Raw genomic sequence first — 22176 nt, 5'->3', positions numbered from 1 at the left:
TAATGATCGCACTGAATTTAGTAGCTTTATTTAACCATATGTATGGTACACTGACCCATTGTATCTTTGCTGCCAGCTGTTTGTATAGTCATTGATCATGATGCATTGTAATTCATGTATATTCCTATTACACCAATGGTTTAGTTACAACACACCCTCACACAAGATGGCACCCTACAGCGATAGTCCGTTTTTTAGCTCTTTACTTCCTGGTTAGACACCCATGTGACCACTATCACATGATGTATATCTAAACTTCCGTGTACATCGGAATACACCGGCCGTTTCACCGACGAGTGATGCCGAGTAGTTTATCACCAACCGCCAAGAAACGCGACGCGTTCCCCAAGTAAGTAAAGAGATACCAGTACATCTCAACTCGTGCTTTCTCACTACGGTAGCAAGCAATGAATGTGCTTTAATCACCCTGTTATTATTTCACTCTCTAGCAATCGAGAGTTCACTACAGCTGAATTTTTGTAAGTATGACCCCCTACGGCATGAATCACACTCACACGAACCGTATCGGCTGCACTTTTTTTCGTTTAGTTTTTTCACAGCACGTTATCCACATAATTCACGGACGATACTGTGCATGTACATAACCACGACCCACACTTATGTTACATCGTTTATGTATTAGGAATGAATTAGTGATATGGGATATCTTGTTTGTTTTTGCTGATAGTGCTCCTGGAAAAAGAGCTAGGGAGCCCGAAATGCATTGGAGCGTTTGGGAAATTGAAAATGAATGTTTAATCGAGTTGAAAAATCATATGGGAAGAAATATGAATGTCTTCTGAAAGTTTACAAAAAGGAAAAGATTGGATATGGAGACAATATCTAATTTTCAAAAAAAAATTGTTGTGATGAATAAATGAACATTACATAACAAACCAACAAAGGAGTCTGTTATTGAGAACCTATAGTGTGCCCACACACAGGGATGCGCTCACGGTACATGCGCGCACTATTTCGAGTTTACTAAGGACATAGCAGGACGGCTCTGTCACCTGTTGGAGCACCCGACCTTGATGTAAGTTTTTTTAAAGACCACAACTTTTCGAATACCCCAAAAAACTTTATTTGAAACTTTATAGCTGTGCACCTCCACCATTTATTGATAGATACCCGTGTGCCAAGGCTGCAACAGACTGCATATGGTGTAGATAAGACACCTCGGTAGCTGGGTGCACTATACCAATGGTGAGGGTACAGTTGCATGAGCACTGTACCCCTACAGTGGCTAGTCCTTTCTTAGACATTCTAAGTGCAGTAAAGCCATAAAGAGATATATGGTCTGGAAGTTTGTCGTTACGGACTCCACAGCACCATAATGGCTTTCTGAATATTGGGAAGCTTGGTAGCAAACTTCTCAGCATAATAAACCCACACAGATGCAAGTGTGGGATTTATTACACCATGAACTAAGAGGACATCTTAGAGAAGCCCCCTGAAAAACGACCAGCCTCTGGTGGGTTCCCTGACTGGTAAACGCCAGCCTGCCACCACGAGACATGTCTCTGGACCCCTGGGGTGGGAGCCTTCGCTCCCTGAGCCCAGAAACAAAGCCTTTCCTGGGCGGAAGTGGTCACACCTCCCCAAGGTCAGGAAGAGGCATCTGTGGCAGGGGAGCTTCAAAGGCCTTGCTGCCTCTGTAACACTACCCCTAGCCTCTCCTGCTATCAGGAGAAGGTCCCCTTCCTGTCTCACACCCTTTTCAGCGGGAAAACAGGTGGGAAAAATTAGAGCAGCCCAGAATGGGTACTCACCTTTGCCAACCCAACACCTCAGGTGGAGGTGGCGAGGTGGACCCCACTCTTTAGTGCCCGCCAACGTGCACATGGCAGGCACTCTCCAATCAGGATTAGGGACTGTGCCCACTCCCCCACGTGGGGTGAGCACACCACGGGTGTAGTCACCCGAAGGCCAGTAGCCCATTGGCTACTGAACTCAAGACCCCTAAAACTCCCCCTAAATACAGTATTTAGGGGGCTGCCCTGAACCAAGAAGACAGATTCCTGCAACCTACGATTGACGAAAGAAGACGCCCAGCAGAGGAGACTGCAGAGAAGAGCTGACTTGGCCCCAGCCCATCTGCTGTTTCCAGAGATCCTGCACCAAAAGCTGCCTTGTCCTGCAGCCAGCGACCTCCAGAACCCCTGGGAGGACTGACTGCCTTCAACAAAGACTGGATCACCTGTGAACAGCCGCTCTGTTCAAATGAATCTCCAAAGAAAGACTCCAAGCCTGCTGAAGGCAAAGAAACAAGACGCCTGGAACCACCACTGCACCCATCGCCTAAGGCCTGAGTGGCCCACCGGCCCCGGGAGGCCCACAGAGCTCCAGAGACTTAGTCCACCGTGGGTTGACACCTCCAGGACTCCCCAACATCACCTGCAGCCTCTGCAGGGAGAGCCCCCTGCCCCCCAACTCTGAGTGTCCTGATAAGATGAATTCGACCTCAAAAGGCACCCCTGCATCCAGCCGCCCTGCGCCCTGGAAAAGAGAACATGAGGTGCACCTACATCCCAAAGCCCTCCAACTTACCTGCCCAGCTATTGGTACCTCCTGGAAGACTTCCTGGACTGAGCCTGCAGCCAAAATCCAAAACTGGCAACTCCCATTGAAAACAACAGGGCACCAGATGCCAAAACAGCACCCTGCACCTGGCCGTCCCTGTGCCGCTGTGGGTGGATCTTGGGTGCTAATCTGAATCCCCCCTTCACCTTGTGCTTAACTCTAGGAGCTTTGCTCCCTCAGCCTTGTGGCCTGCTTGTGAGCAGCCACTAACCGGAGGCCCTCTATCCCCCTTTGGATAACATTGGGCCTCAGCACTCTGCATCCTGCCACCCTAGTGCCTCTGAGGCTGCTTTGAGAGTGCCACCTTGACCCTGGGGGAACCCTTGTTCTAACCCCAGAAAACCAACTCCCAAAACTAAGTACTTTCCTGTAAACCCATAACTTCATTTCCTTCAATAGGATTGCATTGGCTGCTTTTCTGAGAAAAATGTATTAACCACTTGGATGCTAGGCATCTTGCGCCGCTTCAATGTAATTTCCATTTAAATCAATGGAAACTCCATGACGAGTTACCCTTGTCATTAGCACTGAAGGGGTTAAGTGTGGAGTTGGAAAATTGTATGAAACCTTAAGAAACCATATACTTACAACAAGCATTTACAATGCAATGGTCTCGGCATTATTAAAGGTAGAGCTATTGGCATTGCTCATGACATTTTTTTTTTTTTTTTTTTTAAATCATAAATAAATGGCATTGTCATTTACATTGCCACTAACTTAATCGTTAAATAAATGGCATTGTCATTTACAATGCCAATAGCTTAATAGCTCGCAAATGCATGACCTATTGTATTTACACCCACACAGAGCCACACATACAGAGCCACCCACACATACAGAGCCACCCACACAGAGCCACAGACACACACACATAGCCACACACATTTGGGTGATTAGCCGCGCTTTTTGAACCTTGATTGATTGAATAATGATTGTTTATATTTCAGTAAACAAACTGTTCTGTCTAACCTGAATAAAAGAACAAAAATACAAACTAATCCCTTTTATGAGAAATAAAGCTTTTGAATCTTAATCAAACCACTCATCATTGACCAAACATTAAATGTTGTTAGTTAGCAATGTATTCAGATTGTGCTCCATTCTAACACAGTGGCAAAGATTTGTCAACCAAAGAAAGAAATATTCGGAGAAATTGTAGTTCCACTTAGTAAATCTTTAAGTGGAGCTGGTTATAAAATGTTCAAGAGATTTGCACGCTCGCATAACTGTAACTCGCTGTAACTCAGGTACCCTGCTACTGTTGTAAAGCGCTCTGAAGCCTTCGGATCATGTCCACGCTATATAAAAATTGCAAAATTACAAATAAATACCCAGTAGAGCGCCCTGCTTATTCCAACTTGGGCCACATAAACCTGTGGCACTTGACACAAACCGTTTCTCGAATGCTGCTCCCTTCCCTACCTGTACCTGGAACAATCTCCATTCACCCTTGCTGCACCTGAAAGTCCACATTCTGTGATCATCGCTTCCCCACACCTGGCACACTTTTGTTTACTATCTCACCGCCACATTCATGTAGTACTGGCCTCCGACCCTCGCTCATGCTAATGTACCTGGCAGCGCCTCTGTTTTAAGCTGTCTTCCTAGCCTGTGGCGTTGAAGAACAAACGTTTCTGCAGATCTAAAAGCCTGGCCAACTGTACCTGAAGAATTCCCCTACTGCATGGGACCGCTAAATATTAGCACTGATATCTCCCAGGACATTAGACCCCCACATTACCTGATAAAACCCCTCCCCATATTGTTGCGACCCTCTCCTCCCGCAACTGTAGCCATGACATGGCCCTTCCCTACTGTACCTTATGTCCTACTTTTCTTTTTCAACCCGACACTTTCCTACCTGAAAGACCCCCATGGCCGCCGTCCAGGGCTGTCCAAAAGCCACGTTTCATGCCAGGAAGGCAGAAACTCCGATCAGTGTCCCCATCGACGCATAGGCAATGCGCACCCAGAGGCGCCGGCTGAGCGCCATAGGGAAGAACAGAGGAAACAGGCAGACCTTCCGAAGCACTTGCTGGCGCTGACAGCTAGGGCACAAAAGGGGGCGGAGTAGTCAGGGACACCGAAGAGGGACTAGGGCGGGCACACAGGGGAAGGATATGGGCAAAGACACTAAGGACGGACTATAAATATATTGTAAGGGGGAAGAGTTGATGCTAGATACAGAAGAAAGACAAGAGAGGAGACAAAAACGGAAGATGCCCGTTTGTTTTAAAGTGAAGACTGACTATCGCTGTTGGATTGACTCCGAATGGATTTCAGTCCAACTTTAAGTTTCAACAAGTGCAGCGCCCCATCTACAGTTCGTTTGAAAAATAAAGCAACGTTTGCGGTTCAGAGGTCCCCTCACACCCCTGGGGCAGTGTAAATACTGCACAAGGGATTGCTAGCCCTTATCCAAAGTATGTTTTGGGCACCTTCACAGAGGACACGGACAGACACGAACAGCGGGAGGGGGCGGGAACAGCGGGAGGGGGATTTTTTGGTTAGTTAACACTTTTCTACACGTTCTTAATAGGAGCAATATTTAATTAAATTATGATTTTTGTTCTCTCAAAAATCCGGGCGACATGGGTTTTTCGAGAGGAGTTAAAGCTTAACGGAATGGCCGACCACTTTTTTATTTCCATGATTGAGACAGTGACACCATTAAAAATGGGGCGGAGCTGGAAAATGGACGCAATTCCCGGAACAGAACGGCCACGGCTTGTGCAAGGCTGGTGCAAGAGCTTGTATAGGGCGTGTTCTACGAATGTAAACAGTATTGCGCAGACACTGTAAACATTGACGGGTCAAACCTCCCGCAAGTTTACTATATCCATTTAATTAATTTATGTATCCTACTAGCGGACAGACACGAACAGCGGGAGGGGGCGGGAACAGCGGGAGGGAGGACAGCGGGAGCCACAACAGAACGGCCACGGCTTGTGCAAGGCTGGTGCAAGAGCTACCAAAACTTACCAGCGGGCTGCCTCATGTCCTCTCACGGCCAGACGAGACAAACAATGGCGGACACAAGCTTCTGGTTTTTTTCGGATTTGGGGGCGTGTTCGGTGTTCAAAAGTAGGCGTGGCTAAAAAGTGGAAAGAAGAACGCCGAACACACCTCCAAATCCGAAAAGGACGAAGCCTATTTGGAGTGACGGCTCTCTCCTGCAATGGCTGGCCTCCATTTAGGAAGCCAGCCAATGGGAGAGAGCCAAAATTAGAGGCGGGATTAAGAGCCCCTCTAAGAAACATAAGATCTCGCTACTAAAAACTGATTTACTCACCTTTTAGCTAGGAAATGTCCCAGTTTGATATCTAGGCATATCACACTGAGTAGAAAAAATAACTTAAAAAGTAATCTGAAAAGTAACTTACAAAGTAATCTCAATAGTAAGTGAAAAGTTATTCCGACTATTTATGAACAAATGACTTACCTTTAACCAATCCAATTTCATTCAAACTGTATTTAACTGCAATATTCTTGCAAAGTACTATTACACTTACCTGTACCAGGCCTGGCTAGGTTTTAGAAATAAAATGCAACTTCGTAATAAACAAATTGGTATGCGTTCAGTCTTTGAGTGTGTGAAATTCTTTCTTGCCTGAGTGTGTACAATACATGGTTAGCACTACCCTCTGATAAAGCTTTACTGCTCATCCATACTACCACAAATAGAGAGTAAGGTATTACCTACATTAGCCTCTGCCTACCTTTGGGGATCCACTGGACTCTGCACACCCTATACCTTACTTTGGTATAGTATATACAGAGCCAGCTTCCTACAGCATGCAAAAAAGAGTGGCAGTAAGGTGAACCAATGGAAGCAATGATCCTTATTTTGTCTAAGTCCACAATGTGTCTTTCGCAACCACAGGGCTTGGCTGTCTGGTAGGCTCAACCTAACAAACATAACTCTCCATCTACAATAGACTTCAGAGAAGAGTGCAGTCTTGAGTAATTTACAATAACAATCCTACCAAAAATGTCAGTGAAACAAATTAACAAGTTCCCACAGCTCTGCTAAACTTCATTGCAGCCCTTTGATCTTGTTCTTTAATCATTTTATCTTATTTAATATATTTGTATAGTGTGAAGCCAGCCACATGGATACTTCGGAGAGAACTAAAGCAATAAAATAGGAACCAACCTAGAAGGTGATTGTGGGATCAAATGAGGCAGATGGGGCACAGAATCTAGGAATTGAAGATCAAAAATATAGAAAATACATAAAAGAGGTTTGTGAAACGTGAATCAAGCAGCAAGAATGAGAACTGAAGGATGTAATGTGGGTGTCGGTGGGAGTGAGGAGGAGGGCAAAGAGGAAAATCAGGAATTGCAGTACATTCTAAACAAACATATATTTAGGTTTTTCCAGAATAAAGGGAAATTATGGCTGGTTTCAGAACTAATTTACGGTCTTGGAATTCTTTTGCTTTCTGGATTTTTAAGAATGGTCAAGACTTATTTCTAGAGTCTTTTCTGAAGTGGCAAAGTCTAGTTTGACTTTACCATAGCTGGGAAGGCCAAAAGGGAGGGGTCTGTGAATAAGGCAAGTCACTTTGAAGTGGATTATAGCATCTAACAAAAGGCATTGGAAATCTTACAGATTGGGTGTGATGTGATAAACTTTCCTGACGCCTTTGCAAAGATGACCAGCTCTATGAAGGATGGCGTAGAGAAGCAGTTAATTTAGAAAGACCAGATAATACAGAATTACTACCATCAAGAAGGGATAGCACTAACGATTTGACAGCAGTTCTAAAGAAGGCAACTTTAGGCATCAAGGTTTTGAGTTTATTTAGCACAGTGAGTTGGAAGAAAGCATTTAGACTAACTTCAAATTTCCAGAATCATTGTTAGTTTTTGATTGATAATATAACCAAGTGATTTGGAGAATGTTAAGCAGAGAGTGTCAGTAATTTTGAACAAGAAGGAGAGAGTCTGTAGAGTTGACGAAGAGAAACTATTTGTTTGTTTGGAGTTATCGTTAAGGAGAGGAAGGACATCTAATTTATCTATTTTATCTATTTTTATAAGACAATTTTTCATCTTGACTTGGATTACAGATTTGCAATTTTAAGGTATTTTTGTGTATCATCCACATACTAATTCAGAACAATCTTTTTATACTGTAGCTTTGATTCTAGAGGCTTCATGTGGATGTTGAAGAGGGCAGTAGAAAGCACAGAGCCTCAAGGTATACTGTGGTTAATAGGGTTCATAGGGATATCTTCAAAACTCTATTTCAACAAACTGTGATCTGGATATTAGGAAGGAAACAAAGCTTTTCAGCAACTGACCCTCAAGCCTAAATTTGAGGGAAAGGATGAGGCGGATGATGTCAAATCCTATCTAAAGGTCCAGTTGCTCTAGCAGGCGGAAATAACCCTCCTCAAGAACATTTAGGACATTTTCAATTGTTGGAAAGCTGCTCATTATCCACAGCACTTGGGATAGAAAACAAATTGGAAGGAGTTTATTAGGTTGTTGTCTGAAATGTGTGAGAAACTGATTTTTCATTGCTGCTGTAACAGGAAGGGAAGCTCAGAGACTGACGACTAAGACTTCCAAATGTGTTTTTTGAAGAGGGAAACATTTACAAGATTCAGTGATGGACGGATTCATGGAGAAATACGTGATATTGTAATAGGGGCTCAGTCTTTGGCACATGCTTTCATCAAGCTTTCTGGTACGGATCTTCATTTCCCCCCATAGGATTGCCTTGACTGTTTTTCAGTGTATGACATCATTTCTTGCCTGCGTGTGTAAAATAAATGCTTAACACTACCGTCTGATAAATCCTTACTGCTCGCTGACACTACCACAAATAGAGAGTATGGTATTATCTACGTTTACCTCTGCCTAACTTTGGGGTGCCATTGGATTCTTTGCACACTATACCTTACTTTTGTATAGTATATACAGAGCCAGCTTCCTACACCCCTGGCACACAGAGACCCTCTGAAATAGGGGAACGGATAGATACTGAGACCAGACTGGAACACAGCTGGAAGTTAGAGGAGACATACTGACGGACCCACCTGGTGCTGGACTTGACGGCTGATCGAATCTGCTTGTACCCACCCCAGCTAAGACCTGTGTGTTTTATTCTACAAAAGGTTTACTGATCTCCTGGTTGGCTCAAATGGATGACAACCTAGGAGCACCAAAGACACCCAGCTGTTATTTAGCATTGAGAACTCATCTGGAGCACATGGATATGTGCAAGAGGCGCTCAAGTTTACTGTGGGGTGGATGACGGCCAATTGGCTGAAAATCAACCCTGAAAAGACAGAGGTTCTTGTGGTATCTACGGGCATATCACCTTGGGGGGATTTGTTTGGCCCCAAGATCTTGGATCTGCACCGCTGCCAGTGCCAAGTGTGAAAAGCCTTGGCATAAAAATTGACCAGGAATTGTCAATGACGGCTCAGATCTCAACAGTCGTGGGCACATGTATCGGCCTAATTAGGCAGCTGCGTAGGCTAGTTCCCCTCCTATCCCAATCTATGCTCCGTACGGTGGTCTCTGCCACCATTATATCACGCCTGGACTATGGCAACGCCCTCTACTTGGGTTTGCCAAAAAATCTGACACACAGACTGCAAGATGTCTTAAATGATGCTGCGCGTCTAATTTTTAGGCTTCCTAGATGCTCTCATGCTTCACCGTTATTGCTAAAACTCCATTGGCTCCTGGTGAAACAGAGGGTGGAATTTAAGAGTCTGTGCATTGCGCATAAGACGCTTTATGGACAGGCGCCTGCCTATATTAAGCAACGCCTGACTCCATATCTGCCTAAACGGACTCTTAGATCATCCGACGCCCAGCTGTTGGCCTGCCCCCGTTTTAAAATGGCAACTAAGGGTGGAAGAGCCTTTTCCATACAGACTCCACTGTTGTGGAATAAGCTGCCAGACTATCTTCGGAAAGAGACTAGCCTCTTATGCTTTAGGAAACAGCTAAAAACTCTTTTGTTTAGAGAAGCCTTTGGATCTATATAATCTATTGCTCTTTCCCTTCTTTCTGCGTGAGATTTCCTGGCTGCTCCTTTGGTCATAAGCGCCTTGAGACCTGTAGGTGAGATGGCGCTATATAAGCTAAAGTAACAATAACAATAACAATAACAATAACAATAACAATAACTCTTCTTTTGACGCAGACCAATTGTAACTGGTCTGGCACTGAACTTGGTAGAGATTCATTTATGAACAGGAAAAGTAAGTGACAAAGCTACCATACTCTGACTGGTATCCTGAAAGAGGCCTCTTCAGGAAACTGTTTGAGGCAACACGAAGGTCTAGGCTGGTCACTGAGAAGTAGATAGAGGCGGGTCCTGTTGACTGTCTTAGGTAGCCTCCGGAACACCAAAAAGAATGTTTGCTGTGAGACACAAGCCAGAGACACCCCTGCAGAAACTCTGAATTATAGAAGCTGTGAACTGTGCCTTCCAGCACAAGACCACTGACTCTCATCCAGCCCCTCCGGCCTGACCAAAGGCTAAAGGCAGCCTGGAGCTGGGATTTGTGCTGTGTGAATGGAGGTAAAAGAAGCCTCCAGTGGTCACTTGTGAGTACAATGCAGGAACTTCCATTGACTGTTCTTGCAGAATGGAGGAGACATGTGGAGTGGAAGTGTCAATTTAAGATGCTATACCTTTCCAAGTTGTTTTTTTGGCCTTTTTTTAATCCAGGAGACACAAGGCTATTTTAGAGAAACACCGTTTGCTTAACTAGGATCTAGTTTTGATCTGTGATGGTAGGATATGCCCTCTTGGGTGACCTGGCTTCACTCCCTTGGGCAACCCGGCTTCCTACATCTAAATATCGCTAGCATGCAGTCTCTAGCAATGTAGTTGTCCCACCAGGGTTCCATCTCACTTCCAAGGACCAAAGTCAAGAGCTTAGCAACCAGAGCATTACACAGGTGCATCAACTGCTCAAAAACAGTGCAAAAAGAGTTATATGTATAGAGAAATATTATAAATTGCATTCCATGGCCAGATCTTTCTTGCCGCTCGTCGCATGCGGGGTGACAACACTCTATTTTAAGCACTCTTTGAGGAACAAAGCTGCCGACTGAGGATCACCAAAAATTAGTCTTGCCCTCCATAGTGACCATGAAACAAACGGGGTAGAGTATGCTATGTAGAACATTAAAAGATTGCAGATTCTTATGAACATATATGTATGCTCTTTGGACCTCCTGCACAGTGCTGTGAAGTCTGGAAAAAGTGAGTTGTTACTCCTGCACAGTTAACACCACATTTTTTATGACCAAGTCTCAGAGCTGTATTCCGCTCCCTAAAATTCAAGATGCAGGCATTTATAGTGTTTGGCGGTTCCCCAGAGTCCCACGCGCTTACTCCACAGGCTAGACAAGAATGTAATCCTACCAAGTTAATCTGAGAGAAAAATCTCTGCAAAGGTCTCCATGTTACCGGTGTCAGTGGTTTCCAATATGCCAGGGATCTGGACATTGTTGCACCTAGAGTGCACATCAAGATCTTTGTTTATAGTCTTTACAACATCCTTGACAGGTTAATTTTTAACACATTTTTAATTGTGTGAAGGCATGTCATCCTGATGTCAGAGACTCCACATTCAGGAAGATCAGTCCTGGAAGGCTGTTTGTCAAGAATCTCAGACATGCCGTCATGAGACTTCAGGGAGGTGATTTTTCCATCAGTTGTGCACAGGCTGTGCATCACATCTGCAGGACTGACTTAATGTGTTGCTGTCTTCCTGGGATACTGATGATCCAGAGTCACAACCATGAAGTGTTGCGTGACTCTTGTACACTCTTTCAGGCTGAGCCACTGCATCCATACGACCTAAAAGACTCCGATCCAAACGTGACTAAAATAACCGCCAACTTATTCTTTGAGAAGATGCAAAAATACATAATGAACTAGAAATATTTGCACAGACTTCTTCCACTCTCCTCATTCTGAAAGATAAATTCTTTAAACAGCTTGACTACAATCCTTGTACACATCATCCCCTCCATGAAAGTCTTTGTATTCAGATGTTATTGGTTTACAGGCAAGTACTTTGGTGTTGGGTTTCTGGGGTTATAACCAGTGTTCCCCAGGGTCAAGGATGCACTTTCAAAGCACCCTCAGTAGCTCTAGGGCAGCCGGATGCAGAGTGCTGAGGCCTAATGTTATCCAATGGGGGACAGGGGGCCTCCTGTTGGTGGCTGCTCATGAGCAGGCCACAAGGTTGTGGGAGCACAGCTAGGGGGTTTTAGGCTCTTGGCAAAGGGGGGATCCGATTTAGCACACAAGGTGCACCCACAGCAGCACAGGGTCGGCAAGTGCGGGGTGCTGTTTTGGCGTCGAGTGCCCTGTTGATTTTAATGAGATTCTTCGGTTGCAACAAACACTATAGGCTCGGGCGAAGAACTGCTGGAGGCGACCACTGGTTGGAGAGGTAAATTGGGACATGTTGGTTGGGCCACCCAAGGCAGTGGGACGTCGGATGCAGGGGTCTCTTTAGGCATCCGACTCCGGTCGGGGTGGGGGGTCCTCCAGGAAGAGGCTGCAGGCATCGATTGGAGACTTGAGACAGGTCAGGGATCGCCAGATGCCAGGTCAGGATCACCGGGGAGATCTCCTCATGGTGTTGGGCCGCTCAAACTCGGGCCGTGGGCATTGGGCGCAGAGTGGTGCAGACTCAGGGATTTGGCCAGAGCCAGATTCTGAGGGTGAGCAAATCCAGTATTCATGGCAGGCAATGTCTGGTATGGGCAGGCAGGGCAGGTCCTCCAGGTTCTTGAGGGCTGCTGGACAGACTGGGATTTCGCTGTAGCAGGTCGAGGTCATGACAGGACGGTAGGGCTGGGGCCAAGTCAGTTGATGTCCTCCTCTTCTTCTTCAGCACGGCTCTTCGGTCCTTCTTCTTCTTGCTTCTTCTTGTCTGAGGAGGCAAGGTTCAGGGTTACCTCTAACTACTAACTTTAGGGGCATTACAGGTAAGTACAAGTTGGGACCAATGGGTACCTTGCTTGGGGCAGGTACACCCACTAGTATGCCACCCTCTAGAGGGAGGAGGGCATAAGCCTTACTCTGGTTGGCTGGGTCCCCCCATCTGCAAGATGGGGGGACAAAGAGCTTTGCTTCACCTCGCTTCCCCCACCTGAGGGGTGGAGTTGGCAAAGGTGGGCACACCTCTTCTCCTAACTTGGTATTCTCGCTGATTCTCCCACCCAAAGTGGGGGTCAGAACCAGTGGAGGCCAGTTGCTGTGAGCAGCAAATGGCTGGGATAGCTCACAAAGGCGGTGTACCCTTGAAGCTCCCCTTTTGTGGACCCTGCCCATCCTGGGGGAGGAGGCTTGGCACCTCGTCCCCCAGGACCACGAGAGCAGCAGGCTCTCGACCCAGGGGTCCAGAAAACATGTCTGGTGGTGGCAGCTGGTGAGCAGCCACTCAGCCAGGACACTAGAGTTAGGTTGTTTTTCAGGGGGCATTTCTGAGATGCTCTGTGGGTGCATTTTTCATCAAATCCCACACTGGCATCAGTGTGGATTTAATGTGTTGAGAAGTTTGATACCAAACGTCCCAGTTTTCAGTAAAGCTATTATGGTGTTGTGGAGTTCGTAATGACAAACTTCCAGCACCATATTCTCTTTGTGGCATTACTGCACTTACAATGTCTAAGAATTGGCTTAGACACTGTAGGGGTAAAGGGCTCATGCACCTGTACCGACACCACTGGTATAGTGCACCCAGTTATAGGGGTGGCTTAGCTAAGCCAGGGCAGTAGGTTGTAGGCATGGCATACAGGGAGGTGCGCCATGTCAACTCTTCACTTTGTTCTGCACTAAAACACGCAGCCTGCAATGGCAGTGTGTGTGTGTGTATAGGTTCAGGGCTTCTAAGGGTGGCACAATAAGTGCTGCAGCCCTTAGAGACCTTCCCTGGTTACAGTACCCTTGGTACCTATGGTACCTTTTACAAGGGACTTATATGTGACCAGAGAGTTGCCAATTGGGTTCTGCATCAGTACAGTTTAGGGAAAAAACATAGGCCCTGGGTACCCGATTGGCAGGAAACCAGGGCACACTCAAAGTACATCAAAATTAGGCAAAGATTGGGGGGGCAGCCATTCAAAAATGGGCACTTTCCTACAAGAAGCTCTCAATCAAACGAAAGGCAGCAGTCCACCTGTCTCCAATCCAATCCCAGCCTTCTCACTGAAACACCAATCGATAAAGCACCTATCCGAGATGGGGAGGAATGCCCTATTGTATTTCCCCATACCTACAACGTGCAAGACCTCCAAGTCTCAGTGGTCAGTTCAAGCTTTTTGAATGTTTACATTATATTGTTCAAACACTTGGTTGCCCTTATCTTAGTCCATTTGCATTGGTTTCCTCCCCCTAAATACTAAGGCTGGTTTCATATAACTGGTTTAGTAATCCCTGATCCAAGGCTTCAATGGAGGACAGGACGAAAATATATCATTCCCAGTCGCTTATTCCAGCCCTGCCAGTCCCTATGAAGATTATCCGAAGGACATTCCTTTCTTATCTTCAAATGCGCCTCCTGGAATAGTGACCATCCCCCTCTTTTCCTCCTCTGCAGACCATGAGGACATATAAAGGGAAAATGGAAACCAGCCCATCTACAACTCTCCCCTGCAAATAACACACACCAGTTGTGCACCTGTAGATGAGAAACTGAAAAGAGTCAACTTGCAAAGGAAACCCAGGCACTGAGATATCTTAGTGGTTTCTCAAGGTGCAGATACAAATTACGAGCAGTGTCTAGCAGACAGAAAGGACAGAAGGATTTTAAAAAGTGGACCCTACACCAGGGTTATTAATATGGACTTCTTTAGTCCTTTAATCTAGAATACAGATCAGTCATATTATATACTCCCCTTGTGTGGAGATGGATTGGCTTTCTACATGGGCCCACCTATCATCAAAAGATGAGTGGCCACCACTGCATGGCCATGGTGGGAGCTGAGTTTGGCCCATCTAAGCCTTTAGTGTTTCATTTTTCTTACCTGTTAATTGTAGGTATTTTGTGATCTTGTTCAGTAAGGCAGGATTAGGGGGGAGAGTTGACAGATGCTCTCTGTATTTTTCCTTTAACAATCATTCCAGAGGATGGCTGCTGTGCACACATTAGGGGCTTTCGCTCCAAGTCACTAGAACATCAGGGGACTTTGAAGGGAAGTACTTAACTAATGAAGGAGTAAAACAAGAACTATCTATTACAACCATAATGTTTATGTTTGTAACTCTGACTGTCCTCAATGTAATTTTGAGCTGCAGTTGCTATCCCTGGACAATAAAAAGAAGACAAGATTTTAACACTATCGTAAACTGGGATGCAGACAAGTCTAGAAGTGCTCACAGGGGACTATTGTCTGCTTCCAGAGGCTTACTCTTCAAAGTCAAACTGGACAACTGCGTGGATATCTGGGGATTTAGGCTTCAAGGGACAGAAGATTACACAGTATTTAGCCATCTATTCACAATCTATACTTCAGCATCAACTTCTGAATGTCACAAAAGATGTTTGCTTGTGAATGCACGAATGCTCAACCCTCCTACGCACACTTTTTTACCATGTTCCGGGGGCTCTTTGGCTGGAGCTGCTCTGGTGGGCTCAGTCTGCCTTTGGCGTTTTCCTTTGATAGCCCTACTAGATTTGGTCTTCAAATATGAATTAAATAATGCTATATTAAAATACTCCTGCATTAAAATACTCCTGCATTAATGTAGATTTAATTTCTAATTGTAGAACTCTGAAACAATTCCATTGTGTACTGTGGTAAGAGATGGAACTAAGTTACACTACTGTTCATTCATCCTTGGCATATATATATATTACCTCTGTACTGAAAACTGTAAAATAATCAATAACATTTTTTTTTTTTAAATGTATGTTTAGTTTCTGGTCACAGTTTCCTGGGGTACGCCTTCAAGGCCTATTCATGATGTTTGTATTGCCAAATGCTCAGGTGTCCCCAATTCAATCTGAAGTAGAAATTTACAGACAGAGATCCAGGGGTGAGAATTGTGCTATGCCTCTAAGGGTAACAATGGACTGCTCAGCGAGATTCACCCGAAGCTACAAGAATTAAGTGAATTTGCAGAACGTCAGGTTAAATGTTTGAAGCAATATACAGGGGTCAAGATTAGAAATGGAGGAGACATGGTCGGGTAGGATGGAATGTTGAGAACTACATGGGCTGCTGATGGCATCACAAATATTGAAGCTGCCAATAAGTCTATGCTAAATGATACCCGTAGTTTTTTGGCCCCGTTTGGTAATTTTATTAACAGCTCCATTTCATATAGTGCCCCCCTCCGACATCCAAGCATCAGAATATTTTGACTGATTTACTGTGGTGTAACTGGAGAATGAGAACAGAGAATAGCTATCAATCAAAGAAGATGAAATTTAAAAATAACTCTCCGTGAGATTCTGGGGGACTGTGCCTCAGGGGCAAGGATCTCCAGCAGATATTTACACAGAAAAAAATCAATGTGCTGGTCCCGCATATCCTGGGTATGCTAGAAGCAAACCGCTATATCTCCCTTACTCTAAATCTGAGAGAAGCAATCATCGTCACTATTTTGAAACGGGGCAACCTGGATACTTCACGTGTTTCACAGATCTCGGTTTCTTCTCAGTACAAATACTAAAATATTGGCAAAGATTATAGCCAGTTGTCCTCCTCCTTTTATGGTCTGGTTTGTGATGCACGATCAAGCTGGTTTTATTCCTGACCAATTCACTATTCATAACCTGCACAGGTTTTTTGTCTCAGTGGACCAATTAGATCTGGTCATGAAAGCCGCTGTGGTCATTCTGGACGCAGACAATGCATTTGATTTGCTGCAGTGGGAGTTTATGTCAGCTGCTCTGGGGAGGCTCGACATCAGAAATGCATAAATATTCTGGGTATCGCTACCCTATGCCAACCCTACTGCTAGGCTCTGCCAGACTCGTTGGCCATTAAACGAGGTACCAGTCAGGGCTGTTCTCTGTCCCTGTAACTGTATGCTCTGGCCATGAAGCCTTTGGGGAGTGCAATACAAGAACACTATTTGCAATGGGGAATTATATTTGCAGGCCCCTTATTCCTATATGTGAACAATATTTTGTGTACATTATGACCCAGAGAGTAATCTCTGCTGAAAGGAAGAGGACTTCGATCTGATGGCCTTCAGTTTTGGGCCCAAGCAGAGTCACACCAAAATTCTAATATTTCAGTTTTCTCAAGTGTCAGTATTCAGTCTCAAAGAATGAGTGGTCATCGAGATAACCATGGCATTTGGATTGGAGAGATTTTTGATACCATTAAAATGCAGAATTAGCCAAGTATTGTCAGCATAAGAATAAAAGTTCATGCCAAAGGATCAACTCAAGGACATCGGAGGGGCAACATAGATGTTAAACAGGATGGGGCCTAAATCAAGTACTTGGGCATCCGACGAAACCCATTTAAATTCAAGGCAAAAAGGAGCTGAAGTGATTGCTTGAGACCCAAAGCAAATTTGTGCCTTTTTCAAAAGTGCCATGTGGCAGACATAAAATTCAGTATTTTAGAATCGGTAAATGGAACTTACCTACATCTGGCCCTAAGTGCCTACAGCTCATATGGACAAATGGTAGGGAGCCTATCTCTCCACAACAGCCAGTTCTTGGTGAAGATTTTGCTGTGACGGGGCACCCATAACTAGCACCGACCTTTCCAGAAGCTATCTGACTACTCGCGAGTACGAGGGGATCTCGAACATTTATTTCTGGAATGAGATTGTCTTCCTCTAGCTGTTGAGTCATGTCACCATACCAGGGGAGGATGAAGAGCTGTCCCCAATCTCAGAGAGCAATGGAGATAAGCAGACACACTCCAATGGGAGGGCCAAGAACAATGCAGGCTCACACTTCTTCACTGTGAAAGGCAAGAAGCTCTTGGACCAGATTGTAATCACACAATTTTTCTCCTGGGCAACGGCTGGGGCAATCTTATGCCAATCACCATTCTTCCTGGAAGGCACACTCCAGCCCGTCTCACAGACTGGTAAATCTCATTTTCTTCAAGGGCAAAGTACTCCATAAGGAAACTAAATCACACACTAGTTCTGCTCCTAGTTCCTCGCTGGTGTTTTCTCCTGTATGGGTGCACAGGATGCCCTTAGTAGTACTGACTGAGAAGGTTAATACATATCTGTGAAAGGCTTGTGATAGAGGATGCCAGTCAGGGAGGCTGTATCTTCTGATTGTCTAGGGGCCTCTCCAATCAATGCCAGGTATGTTTCCCCACGAACAGCCCCAGTGGGATAGGCATGCTGCCCTGCAGTTCCACCTGGCACTGGTTTAGTGTGGATCTGTAGATAAATATCATGGAAGACAAATGATGAAGCTGGACTTATCCTCATACACATTTCTGAGAGAGAAACACCCCCTCCTGTTATCAATACAGCAAACAACACGGTAAGAAGGTGTACTCTGATACTACTTGGTTAAATATATATAGTAGCAGTACAGCACTTTCAAGGGAGAAACTGTAAGGTCGTAGGAGCCTTGCAGCGCAGCTATTTTCCGGGACGAGGCAGGAGATCTGCATGCCCAAAGGAACAATGCAAGTCTTGCAATGCAGATATCATCATGTGCAACACACATATTTGGAATGCAGCTGTTACAAATCCATTTGCGGAGAGTAAAAACACACTGCGCAGGCATCCGTCAAGCATGTCCAAGGCATGATGAAGGCAAAGATGTAAGGTTAGGGGGGACTGAACATACCTTTACACAATGAGAGCTGGTAGGCAGTCCGTGACCCTAGGATTACACACGGAAAGATGTGCCCCAAATTGAAACACATGGTACTGTCACTGTAAGTATGCCATCGCCTCGGCAGAGAGACGAGAAGCCACTTTCACAAAGAGGGATCATTATGGGGGTGGCCTCAACATCCAGAAAACATCATAAAAGATGGAAAGAGATGCACTATTCGTTGTTTCAGATGTAATTGCCAATTTCAACTCACAAAAATACCACAAATCTAAATATTTAATCTTGTCAATGTTATAAGGCAATGGTCTTTTTGCGACTAATTTATGTAGGCTTCTCATCACAAGAGGTAAGAAACTAAGAAAGGGTGACAAAGCAGCTGTCCTATTAATGTTAAATTCCATCATCAATTAAAGTATTTTCAGAGCATAATCAACTTATCCTTGAAATCTTTGGTGAAAGAATTGGCGATTAAGCTTGCTAATGGAACTGGCTAATGTAACCTCAATTAATGCAGTCTATTATAACAGGAGTGGAACCTTTAGATAAGCCTTCTGCAAAAAGCTTAAAGGGAAGGCCCATCAACTTGGATAAGACCATGTCCAGCTCAAAGGATGAAGCTTTTTTTTGTGCTAGTGGGTACTTTCTAAATTAGTACTTTGGAAACCTTAGAAAATAGCAAAGACAGCCTCACTGCCTTCTGCACGTCTATTCTGCAACCAAGGCAAGCACTCATTGAATCAAACATTTCTCATAGATGATGGACTGTGACATTCTGCCACTCTTTTATGCATTTTGCCTTCACAGTTTTTTTGCCCAATAGTTTTGAATCTTGAGACCACTGAAGATCGTCCCCAGCGGAATCCTAGACTCCTCACACTCAAAGTGGTGGGTTATTACTGTCCCTCACCAGGCTGTTGATAAACTGATGTTTGGTGGCATGATAGGTAGGCATGGCATGAGCTTTTTATCTGCACCAGCGCTAAATCCCAAGAAGCACCCAAAAATGAGACCTTTTGCTTTCCTGAGTGGATTTTGTAGAGTTTTCGGTACAAGGTTTACTCGAAGACTACATCTGTTATGAACAAAGCCTTTTTCGAGTGAGCATTAAATCCAGCACAAAATAGTGATTCCCTGAACAATATTGCAGCCTTTTCAACATCAATGTCTTATGGAGCAGCTACCGCTATAAGCTTTAGATGATTGTGTGTCAGTATTCCTCTTGTCTGATTGTTAAATACAAGCTGCAATGAGCTTAGATGGAAAACAAACCACCAATCTGACTACGGGTCCGAGCAGTTCTTCTTGGAGATAACTGAACCCATATTCTTGGTGTATGGGATGTGTGGGGACCAATGCACAACCTGAAGGCAATGTGTTGCCTCCCCTTTTTTGTGATGAGGTCTCACCATAGAGAGAGAAACTAGAAAAGACCTTACTTGGGAAGTCTGGTCTGTCTCTGTGGAAATGCCTAACACAAATAGGCAAGAGTTGTTGCACTCCTTTTGATTGGCACTGGCATCCCGTGAGTAACCTCTACCCCACTCTCAAGCAGTGAATAAGAGCCAGGTTCTTGAGTTTGCTAAGTACTCAGAAAGAGCTACGCATACCAGGTGCCATGTTAATGAATGTCCAAAGGCAAGATCTACCCAAGGCCTTGATGCTGCACAATGTTATGGGAGACAAGCTGCTCCACTGACAGATTAAGAGAGGGACAACTATGACCAAACCAACCATCAGAGAGAACGTTCCTGCTGACTGAAGATCTGCATGGAGGACACATCAAGGAAATGAGCTGCACAGTACTTACAAGGCTGTGGCATTCGACTTTGCGGGGCTCAATAAAGGTCCATTTCTAGCCAGACAGGTACACAAGAGTTCATTTTCTTTTCACTACAGACTTTCAGGTAGTGTTACCATAATTGAGAGAGGTTTCCCTAATTGTACAAGAAGTCACTACTTTCCATTGGGCATCTGACTTTAGCCCTTTTTACTGTCTGTACCATCAGTGTTCCTTGTAGAGAAGGAAACTTGCACTTCAAAAAGGTTCAAAATTGAGCCGTAGGTCCATTCTGCGACACTAGCTTCTTTCGGTCCCATGGTATTTCCTTTTGGACTGGCCCGTGCACTGGAAAAGTGAAATCAATTGACTAATTGGAAAGAGGAGCTGGACCTGATGGTATCACTTCGATGGAATACAGCAACAAGCCATAACCGTGCTCAGTTAGTACATCAGCAGCATCTTGCAACTTAGGGACCTAACAGCTTCATCTCATAAAACTGTAAAAACATAGCTCTGGTCATCCTTTTTGTGGGCTCACACTGGCTTCATTAAGAAGGGGGCAAGTAGTAAATATGTAGCCTTTCTCTGTGCTGAGGTTGCTTCAAATCTTTCAGTGTAAAGCACTATAGATGCAACAAAACCATAACAGAGCAGTTTTCACAATGAGCACCAGTGGCAAGGAGAATGTTTGAATTTTTAAGGTACGCTCTCTTTACATAACTGCACCTACGGAAAAGCAAGTATCCCTTTCTAGCAATGGAGCATCAATGTTCACACTGGAATTTTGCACAAGCATTGACAAAGACAAAAGGGTTGAGGTTTGTATAGAGTGCAAAATGAGCGTACATAAAACGTCAAACAATGCTTGTTTGTACTGCGGCACTAAGGATCAAGAGCAGACAAAAGCGTCTGTAAAAAGTAAAATGGCCACTTAAGCATCCCAGGGCAGGCGAAAGGCCGTACCCCAAACAGCCAATAGAAAAGGGGTGAGACTAAAATACTCCCAGTGGCTCATCCACAATGTAATTGACAATGTCTCAGCCAGTTGATGAGAGTTATGAAGCAAGAGCCAATGGCTGAAGCGACTGACACAAAGCCCTTAAGAATATGTATACCACATGTTCACCATGAATGGCACAAGCCTTATACTCATCAAAACTAAAAACTGTCTGCTAATCAAGTACAGTGGGGTCTGCAAGAGTTGCACATTGTCATCCCATGTACAGAATATTTTAAATGAGCTGTGGTTGGAGTCCTTGCGAGAAGCCCCCGGCAGTCAGCCAGGACACCGCAGAGTTAGTTAAAGAGCGGTATCACAAACATATGCGGGTAAAATACTCCTGGCGCTGAGGCCAGGTTCTATCACGTGCACTTATTTCAGTAAAGCTTATGCCCCCCACCATCCCCCCACCCTGCTCTGAATATATGGATGTGTTTGCTGTATCCAGAACTGAAGAAAACACTGTACATAAAATACAGGCTGCGTGTCCTGCCAACCAGGGATTATCTCACTGGAATCCATATGCTCGCTGCCGGATCTGACCACTGTGATTGCAGCTTTGGAGAAATAGATAATTTCACCCATTTTATTCAGTTCTGTATCAAACATCATTCTACACAGCCGCGATGGCTCTTCCCCCTCATTAAACACTATGTGGTTAGAAGTGTTACATCAGCAATGGCACTATGCATTAAACCAGGTGACACAAATGTGGTCAATTCTGTAGCATCATTTGTATGGGATACATGGCCTCGCCTGAGAGAGCGGTCTACTAGGCTAGGTATCAGCTAAACCACATAACCTACGTGGAGTGTGCACATTCCATCACGTATTGTGCTGCTAGCTCTTGTTCAAATTGCACAGATCCCCAATCCTCTCCTGCACTTGCACTTTTACATACTTGGTGAGTTTGTTGATTGTTTATACCAGGATGGAATACAGCTCCTAAATGTTTTTAAGCTATTCAGGTGTTAATAATGTATATGTTTCTTTGCACTTTTAAATATTTGATGAATTTGCTGACTGGTTCTTGCCAGAAT

General features: G+C 44.7%; 1 protein-coding gene across 2 annotated transcripts in view; it reads right to left on the bottom strand.

Moving 5' to 3' along the window:
- PI4KA (phosphatidylinositol 4-kinase alpha) overlaps positions 1-22176 on the bottom strand; it is a 517988-nt gene that overhangs the window by 278219 nt on the left and 217593 nt on the right. The gene's annotated exons all lie outside the window — the stretch shown is intronic.

The sequence above is a fragment of the Lissotriton helveticus genome, chromosome 11 (genome assembly GCF_964261635.1).
Source record: "Lissotriton helveticus chromosome 11, aLisHel1.1, whole genome shotgun sequence".
Classification (NCBI taxonomy): Eukaryota; Metazoa; Chordata; class Amphibia; order Caudata; family Salamandridae; genus Lissotriton; species Lissotriton helveticus.
The sequence above is the reverse complement of the archived record's forward strand: the minus strand, read 5'-3'. Positions and strand labels throughout refer to the sequence as shown.